Raw genomic sequence first — 9,686 nt, forward strand, 5'->3', positions numbered from 1 at the left:
CAGGTAGCGATGGCTCAAGGTGCACTCTTGGCTCAAGGCAGAATCGACTCGGTCCGGTCCAGAGATGCGGGGAGGTATCGTCGCGCTGGGGGTGGCGGTGGCTTCTCTCTCCAGTCTCCAAGCTGAGGCGCATCTCACGTCACATCCGGCGCGTGGCCGCGTATATCCGGCGGGGAGTGACACGCCCTCGGCTCGTTAGCTCCGCCTCGTGGAATCGGCACGTTGCTTCTCATTGGGTGCGTGGGGGGGTTACTGGCTCCGCCCCTGACGAGGAGCTGACAGCCAGCCCCTTCGGGGTAACCCCGTGGAGCGCATGGTCTGGAGCTAATCGAGCCGGTGTGAGGACGCATCCTCCCCCGCTCCGCCGCCATCTCCTCTGTTGTTGTTGTAATTGTTGTTGTAGTTGTTGTTATTGTTGTTGTTTGGGGAAGAAGATGGGAGGAGGTATGGGAAAGGTCCTAAACTCACTACTGATGCCATATAATCACATTCTGGTGCAACGAAGAGTCATAATTAATGGAAACGAGGCCCTAACTGACATAGATTAAGAATAACTAGGAAGATGTCCGAAAGTTGGCTACGTGTGGTGCGGTGGACCTGGGCACGACATTCAATGGGGGAATAAGGGGAAGGTCGGCTCTACTGATTGTTATTTACATGCAATGGGACTAGGGAATGGGGGATTGGGGAAAGTTGGGGAGTATTGGAGAAAATAGGGGAATATTTACAAGCGGATATGGAGGCCAAATTCCATATTCGCAACAATATATATAACAATTTCTGTGCAATTTGGAACTTTGCAAGACACTGTAGGTGCCGTTTGCCTCCGACAAAGCCCACTCGCTACATACGATTATTGCATCCCCAGGAAAGCATGAGAAAGTGCTTTCATGAACTGCAGATCTTCCAGGAGGCAAAACTTTTAAACTGATAAACAAAATTCACGGCAAAATTTATGTGAAGCTCTGCTTGAAACCGCTTGGTCTGTTAGTCTTCCCATATGACTGCTCTGGCTGATGATGCAGGGACCTTAGGTTCAAATACCATAGACATAGAGCATACATTTTTATCCGTTAGGACTGACAGGATAGACTGGAGGCATGCACACACGAGTCTCTGTACCGTCTAGCCTGCGTTCAAATGTCGACCCAGCTATAAACAGCCATTCTGGCATTCATCAATGTGCGTTCCGTCTTCTGGAAGCACGTTATCTGTCAGCACTGGTTGTTGGTGGACATTGAAGATCCCACTGAGTTCTTCGCAAAGAGTAGACGAGTTTCTTGTTACCTCCGCCACTAAAGGTGGATGGAGGTTGTTTTCACCCCTGTCTGTCTGTTTGTGAACAAAATATCTCAAAACGTTGTGGACGGATTCAGACGAAATTTGGCAGAGATGTAGTGTATGTGACAAGGACGAAATGGTTACATTTTGGTGAAGATCCGGATTCGGATCCGGCTACTAGAATTTTTAAAAGATTCTTCACCATTGGGAGATCGGGCCAAAAACGATACATAGCAGGATATCTTTAAAAGTTGTGGACGCATTTGGACGAAACTTGGTGGAGAGGTTGATTTTGGTGAAGATCCGGATTCGGATCCGGCTACTAGAAATTTTAAAGTGATTCTTCCCCATTGGGAGATAGGGCCAAAAACGATACATAGCAGGATATCTTTAAAAGTTGTGGACGCATTTGGACGAAACTTGGTGGACCGGTTGGGTGTCTGACAAGGACGATTCGATTCTATTTTGATGAAGATCTGAATATGGATTCGGATATGAGAATTATTTTATTGTTTAATTAACCTCTGGAACCTCTTTTCTCCCGCCTCTGGAACAAACTCCCTCACTCTCTTCAATCCCACTCCACCCTCCAGGTCTTTAAAACAGCTGTTCACCACCATCTCTTATCCTCCCCCATTCAAAACCTTGATCTTTTCTACCCCCGCTAATTTCGGTCCCCTTGTGTTTTATACCTCTCCCCTTCCCACGCCTCCTCCCCCCAAGCCCTCTCCCTCCCACACTTCTCCCTGCTCTCAAATGTTGTGTTTGTGTGCTTCCCCTTCTCTCCCCATCTTGTCTTCCGCTCCCTCTTTTGATATATTTTGTTTGTCTGGTTGATTTGTTTGTGAAATAAATGTTAGCTTTTTCACGAGCCTCGATCCAGTATACAAAAAAGAAAAGAAAAAAAAAGAAAAAAAAAAGTGATTCTTCACCATTGGGAGAATGGGCCAAAAACAATACATAGCAGGATATCTCAAAAATTTATGGACGGATTTGGACAAAACTTGTTGGACAGGTTGTGTGTGTGACAAGGAAGAATCGATTCAATTTTGGTGAAGATCCGGATTCGGACCCAGCCAGTAGAATTTTTAAAGTGATTCTTCACCATTGAGTGATATGGCCAACCAGGTGGAGGTATGCCCTCTACTGAGTGCCGTTCTAGTTTCATGAGTTATCATCAGCACCCGAAACAATTTTTTACAATTTCCTGCCCAAACCACCTGAAGTTGAACGTTAGGTCTGACCAGTGGGTTCCTGAGAGACTTGGGCGGAAAAGGGTTCTTCGGCCGACCCCACAATAACTTGGGAATCATTGGGGTGTTAAAGTAGTGTTCGTCGTCGTAGTAGTAGTAGTAGTAGTAGTAGTCGTAGTCGTAGTAGTAGTACATATGCGTTTGTCAATTGTCCACAAATGTCCTTGCAATTCATGTGGAAGAACATAATTTCTCGCTTAAACTTCGGGAAAGGTTTTTCTATAAATCCTTTTTTTAAGGGTTCAGTAAGCAGTTTCCCGGCTGTTTGCTTGGAAGGTGTTAGAGAACCTGCTGGATCGTGAAGTTGTATAAATGACTCGAATGTCGGAGTTATCGTCGGTATTTCAAAAGAGATCACGGTGTGCTCCTCATATTCTTGGCTTGTTTGGCTCATTGCTTCTCTAAATCATTTTGCTCATTTTGCCGGCGATCCTTGTTTGCTGTGGAAACGGCCTCGTGTCCAGGGCACGTTCAGACAGGGCCCTGTCTCCATTCCTCGCGTCATTCCACCCAGAATGGAAAACTATCCTCTATGACAGGGTGAAGATGATCCTTTTTGTGGTGGGGTGCTGCGGTGAAATGCATGGGCTGTCCCTGCATAAATGGGGCAACACAAAGAGGTCTGTACACAGATGGATGATTGATGGGAGAATTGTATTGATTTCAAAGCTTTCAACACTCTGATATTCAACAGTGTCCTTTGTGAGAGTTGGGGAGTTATCGCCAGTACCTGATTTAATTAGAAATTGTGAGAAATTACCCCCTTCCCCTTCCTCTCTCTCCCTCCTCTTCCTCTCCACCATTTCCCACAACCTTCACTCCCCCCTCTCCTCCGCTACCCTACCCCAATCCTTCTGTCTTCCCCTCCCCACCTCTCCTCCCTCCTTCCCCCTACCCTTAATATTGACGTGTGATTCCCCTCGGTGAAGACCGGGAAATCACGGATAGCAAATCGAGCGTTATTCGAGGCGTTATTCAAGAGCGGATTTCACTATACAAGCACGGGAAAAGAGAGAGAGAGAAGAAGAAGAAGCGGGAAGCTTTTACCTGTCAGTCCCATGCGGCAGCCTTCAATCCTGCAGGGAAGTAACTCAACCGAAGACGGAATTAGAATGTACAAAAATAAACAAGTTTATTTTATGGAACCCAAGAACAATGAAATGCGCCGGTTAAATAAATGATGTTCCGAAAACGGAGCGCTTCCACACCAGATGTCCCAAACAAACAAGAGAATATATAAAAATTAAAGGGGCCGTGCGTGTGTGCGTATGCTTATCTCAACTCGGCTGAGGTGTGTCAGGGGTCGTCAGGCCCCAAGCGCAGTCCGGACGTGGCTCCGGTGTTGGCGGGAGGAATGCCGCCCAGTCGTTGGCATGAACCAGGCCTCAACACGCCCTTGCTCGCGCGCTGCTAGGCCAGCGTACGCTGCAGCGGCAAGCCTCTCTTGTACGCTCGTCGCTCGCACGTGACGTCTTGTACGTGAACGCAGGGAAGGAGAATCGTCAGCGCTCCACCGTCTCTCCACCATCCATCGTCGCCCAACAAGCAAGGGTTCAGAGTCAAGAAGGAGGTCCAAAACGAAAAGGGACCAGAACAATAAGGGCAGTCCAAACGAGAGGGAACCAGAACACGAAGGGGAGTCCAAACGAGATGGAACCAGATCAAGAAGGGAGGTCGAAACGAGAAGCAATCCAAAACTGAGAATTGGTTTAAAATGCCAGCCGGCGAGTTGTTTTATCGGCCGTCTCGTGACGTCAGCTCTCTCTCTCTCTCTCCCTCTCTCTGCCAATCAGTCCATCACCTCTCGACCTCTCGAATGTTCTTCTCGCATCAATCCCTCCCCAATGGCTGAGTGCTTTGCACTCTCCTCCTCATGCCATCGGTCGGTGGCCAATCAGTATGTCGCTTCTTGCTCCCTTCCTTCCACCAATCCGTGGGAAGCTTTTTGCTCCTCCCTCTACCAAACGTTGGGATTCATCCTGCCTCGTCTCCCTATTGCTGGTGTCCCGTCCAATCGCTGCCCCTCTGGGCGTGGCTCCCGGCCTGCCTGTGCGATGAGTGTTGCTATGCCAGCTGATGATGTAGCTGGCTGCGGCTCCATCGGCAGTGCCCCGAACTGGCTTCCGGTGAGTTTTATTGGGGGGTGGGGGGGGGGGGGGGGGAGGGTGGATTTAATTAGGATGTGTGCTAATGGGCCTAACTACTCTACGTGTCTGTGTGCGTTGCCATACGGGACAATGGATAGATCACAGGTCTCACGAACAGGGGAATTAGCATAATCACTACTCTCGTTGGCACAAGGATCATCCTTGTATGATCACAAAGATACACTTACACGAACAAACTGCCTAAACAAACTTATTACATGTGGGGCTCCCTATCACGATACTCGGAGCATGATAACTACACAGATCTACCTTTTTTTTTTTTTTTTTATATATCTATATATCACTCTACCCCAAAATTCAAAACAATATTTCCAGTGTGACTCCGCTTTGCCCGGCAATGTTGGGTACCTTTGCTAGCATTCAATAAAAATTATTGATGCAAATTATAACAAGAGGCACGAGAAACCGTGAGTGTAATGTGCAAGACATCTTGTTGTACCATTCCTGACATCATCAGAATCATAACTAGAGCGAAGTTGATGACACTTACACGAACAAACTGCCTAAACAAACTTATTACATGTGGGGCTCCCTATCACGATACTCGGAGCATGATAACTACACAGATCTACCTTTTTTTTTTTTTTTTTATATATCTATATATCACTCTACCCCAAAATTCAAAACAATATTTCCAGTGTGACTCCGCTTTGCCCGGCAATGTTGGGTACCTTTGCTAGCATTCAATAAAAATTATTGATGCAAATTATAACAAGAGGCACGAGAAACCGTGAGTGTAATGTGCAAGACATCTTGTTGTACCATTCCTGACATCATCAGAATCATAACTAGAGCGAAGTTGATGGCATGTCGTCACAAATCCCTTAGCTTCCCACTTAAAACAAAGTTGAAAGTTGTCAAAAATTCCACCAGGAATGACCCAATAATACATTTTGAGTTGAAACATTTTTTCCCCCCATTTTGACCACTCTGATCGCAAGTGTCCAACCCCTGAGGTATGAACCCAGGGATCCAATCCAAAAAATCATTACATCGTTTATTTATGTAGTTTATTACCTCCGCCACCAAAGGTGGATAGAGGTTATGTTTTCACCCCTGTCTGTCTGTCTATCTGTTTGTTTGTCTGTCCGTTTGTGAACAAAATATCTTTAAAAGTTGTGGACGGATTCGGACGAAATTTGTCAGAAAGATAGTGTATGTGACAAGGACGAAATGATTCGATTTTGGTGAAGATCCGGATTCGGATCTGGCTACTATAAATTTTAAGTGATTCTTCACCATTGGGAGATAGGGCCAAAAAAGATACATAGCAGGATATCTCAAAAAGTTGTGGACGGATTTGGACGAAACCTGTTGGACAGGTTGTGTGTCTGACCAGGACGATTCTATTCGATTTTGGTGACGATCTGAATATGGATTCGGATATGAGAATTATTGAATTTTTAAGTGATTCTTCACCATTGGGAGATCGGACCAAAAACGATACACAGCAGGATATCTCAAAAAGTTATGGATGGATTTGGACGAAACTTGTTGGACCGGTTGTGTGTGTGTGACAAGGAAGCATCGATTCAATTTTAGTGAAGATCCGGATCCAGCTAGTATAATATTTTTTAATGATTCTTCACCATTGAGTGATATGGCCAACCAGGCAGAGGTATGCTCTCGACTGAGTGCCGTCCTAGTTGTTACTAGAGCGAGCCCAGACAATGTTACAATAGTTAAAATAAGGGAGATTTAAGGTATTATAGAGGGAGAATAAAATACAAGAAGGAAGGAAGGTACGAAGTTTAGACAGTCTGCCCGTGGTTTTAGAAATAATCGTAGCAATTGATAAAATATGATTAGTCCAGCTAAGTTTGTAATCCAAGTTAACACCTAACAATTTTGTTGAATTAACAATAGTAATGGACTCGTTGTCAATATAAACAGAAGAAATCGTTTCAGAGGTTTGGTGGATTTACTAAAGAACACACACTTGGTTTTACACATATAAAACACCAACTTTTTGCCGGATTATTAACGTTTGTTTATTGTTTATTATTGTTTATTGTTTATTTGATTGCCCTATTATTAACGTTCTCAATACGATTTTTCCAAGTGAGGTGCTTATTTATAATCAACCCAACAAATGATGTATGATCAACCTCACTTATTGTGGTTTCTGCAATTGTGAGGCTTCCATGTCCTGTGATAGTTTTCGTCATCCTCTAATAAGCATATACTTTGTCTTCGATAAGTTAATTCTAAGTTTATTTACTTTACACCAACTTGTGACCATTTTCATACGTGTACTAACTTCTCTCATATCTATTGTATATTGGCCCTTTGGAAATTACGAAATAAATTCGAATCATCTGCAAAGAATATAAAATTAAAGTAGTCAGTTGTATTTGGCAAATCATTAATATAAACAAGAAACAAAGTTGGTCCCAAGTCCGAGCCTTGTGAAACACCGCAAGATGTTGGCATTTTAAAGGAATTTTCTCGACCATAATTTGCAAATTTCGTTTAATTTAATAAATAATTTCTAAACCACTGTAAACGTAGTCCTCGTATACCATAATGTGCCAATTTACCACATAAAATCTCCTGATCAATTGTATCAAATGCTTTTTGTAAATCTATAAACACTCCAATAGTTATTCTACCCTCATCCAAAAATTTTAACATATTATTTGCTAAATTTATTAAGGATAATTTAGTACTGTATTGTTTACGAAATCCAAACTGTTATTGATAAAATATGATTCTTTCTAAAAAAAAAACAAGTATTCTTGCATTTAACAATTTTTCAAACACCTTGGCTAGAGCGGACAATACAGATATTGTTCGATAATTACCTGGATTGTTTTTGTCATTTCTTATAAATTGGTGTTACTTTAGCTATTTCCATTAATTCTGTAAATCTTCCTGTCAAGAAAGACTGATTAAAACAAGATCGTATTCATAGACTACTTTCCCTGCGCAGTCAACTTGGCACGAGTCAACTGTTCTGTTTTTGAAGGTTTTTTTTTTTTGATCCAATATGGCTGCCAGACTATGTGAGCGATGACATCATAAATTTATATTCTCTAATATAATTATTGCATAGATCACGCAAAATAAATTTCAAACTGATCAGACTAAGCGTTGTCCCTGTCGAATTATGACGTTATAATTATGGCACCAATGACGTCATCGTTAACAACACGTATTCCCCATATGGAGTTCTTTATAATGAGCCACGTTTCAATTTTTTCTATGGAGCGGTTTTGGAGATATAGAGGTGCAACATTTTTCAGTTTTTCCCAGATGGTGCCTCCACCACATGACCTATGACATCATGATTATCATTAAAATATTCTACAGGAGTAGGTGCTTTTATGGTGAAAAGTTCGTGTCGATCAGAACAACAGTTGCTGAGAAAAAAATTATCATACTGATCGGATAAGTGTTGTACTTGTCGAATTATGACGGCAAAGGCACTGATGACATCATGATTTACATGTCTTATTCCCCATGGGGAGTTTTGATAATGAGCCAAGTCTCAATATCAATTTTTTCCATGGAGTAGTTTCAGAGATCTGGAGGTGTGAAGTTGTTCCAAGATGTCGCCTGTAACACGTGACCTATGACATAATAATTATCACTAAAATATTCTGCAGGAGGAGGCCCTCCTATGGTGAAAATTTAGTGTCAATCGGACTAAGAATTGCAGAGAAACAAAATTCATACTGATCGACTCAAGCGTTGTACTTGTCGAATTATATGTACTTGTCGAAAGGTACCGATGACATCATCATTAACATATCTTATTCCCCAAGGGGAGTACTTGACAATGAGCCTTGTTTCAATTTTTTCAATGGAGCAGTTTGGGAGATATAGAGGTGCAACGTTTTTCGGTTTTCCAAGATGGCACCTGTACCACGTGACCTATGACGTCATAATTATCTAGAAAATGCTACAGGAGGGAGCCGCTCATATTCTGAAAATTTCGTGTCCATCGGACTAACAAGTTGCAGAGGATTTTTTTTTTCATACTGATCAGATCCAGCGTTGTGCTTGTCGAATTATGACATCATAATGAAGGCACCGATGACATCATCATCAGCATATCTTATTCCCCATGGGGAGTACTTGACAATGAGCCATGTTTCAATTTTTTCCCATTGAGCGGTTTGGGAGATATAGTAGTGTAACTTTTTTCCAAGAGGGCGTCCATACCACGTGACCTATGATGTCATAATTAGGAATTAAAAAAATTATACAGTTGGAGGCACTCCTATGGTAAAATCTTGTGTCAATCTGACCAACGGTTGCCGAGAAAATGAATTTTTAAAATGCAAACACCTACACCACACGTACGCTGCACGTACGGATGCAACTGAATGCCTAACCCTGCGCGCAGGGTAATAAAATGTTAACGGTTTTACAATAAAATGTGCTGCATCTTTTATCAATCTAGCTGGCATATTATCATAGCCACATGCTTTATCTTCTCTCAAAAATGTGAGTTTGTCCTCAACCACACATTCTATAATGGATTTCCAGAATAATGAGCATCCAACTTCATTTCTAAGATATTTCCTAAAATTATCACTTACAGCAGTATCAGGGATTTTTGGGATAAATTAGGACCAACACTTACAAAGAAGTCATTAAAGGCTCCCCTATTTCTGTAGCAGATGTAAATACTTCCTCCCTCCCATGTCTTTCCATACATAGCTTCTCAACATGAGTGGCCTTCGATCTCCGATTTCCACTGTGAAGCAGATCATGAACAGTTCTCCATGTCTGACCGGTGTCTTTTCTGAGTCATAAATAGCCCACTATAGTATACTCTCTTTGCATTCCTTAAGACAGTTGTTAAAGTATTTTGATACCTCTTATATCTAGGAGTGAAGTCACGAAAAATGGAACACTTATGTAAAAATCAGCAGTGGAAAATTTTCTACCTTTAAACAGTTTGTCTGTTGCTTTATTTTAGAGTATAAGGGTCCACGTGTACAAAAATAATGATTAGAAGATAACGGCTTGCCTT

The sequence above is a fragment of the Myxine glutinosa genome, chromosome 13, assembly GCF_964187855.1.
Source record: "Myxine glutinosa chromosome 13, kmMyxGlut1.1, whole genome shotgun sequence".
NCBI lineage: Eukaryota > Metazoa > Chordata > Myxini > Myxiniformes > Myxinidae > Myxine > Myxine glutinosa.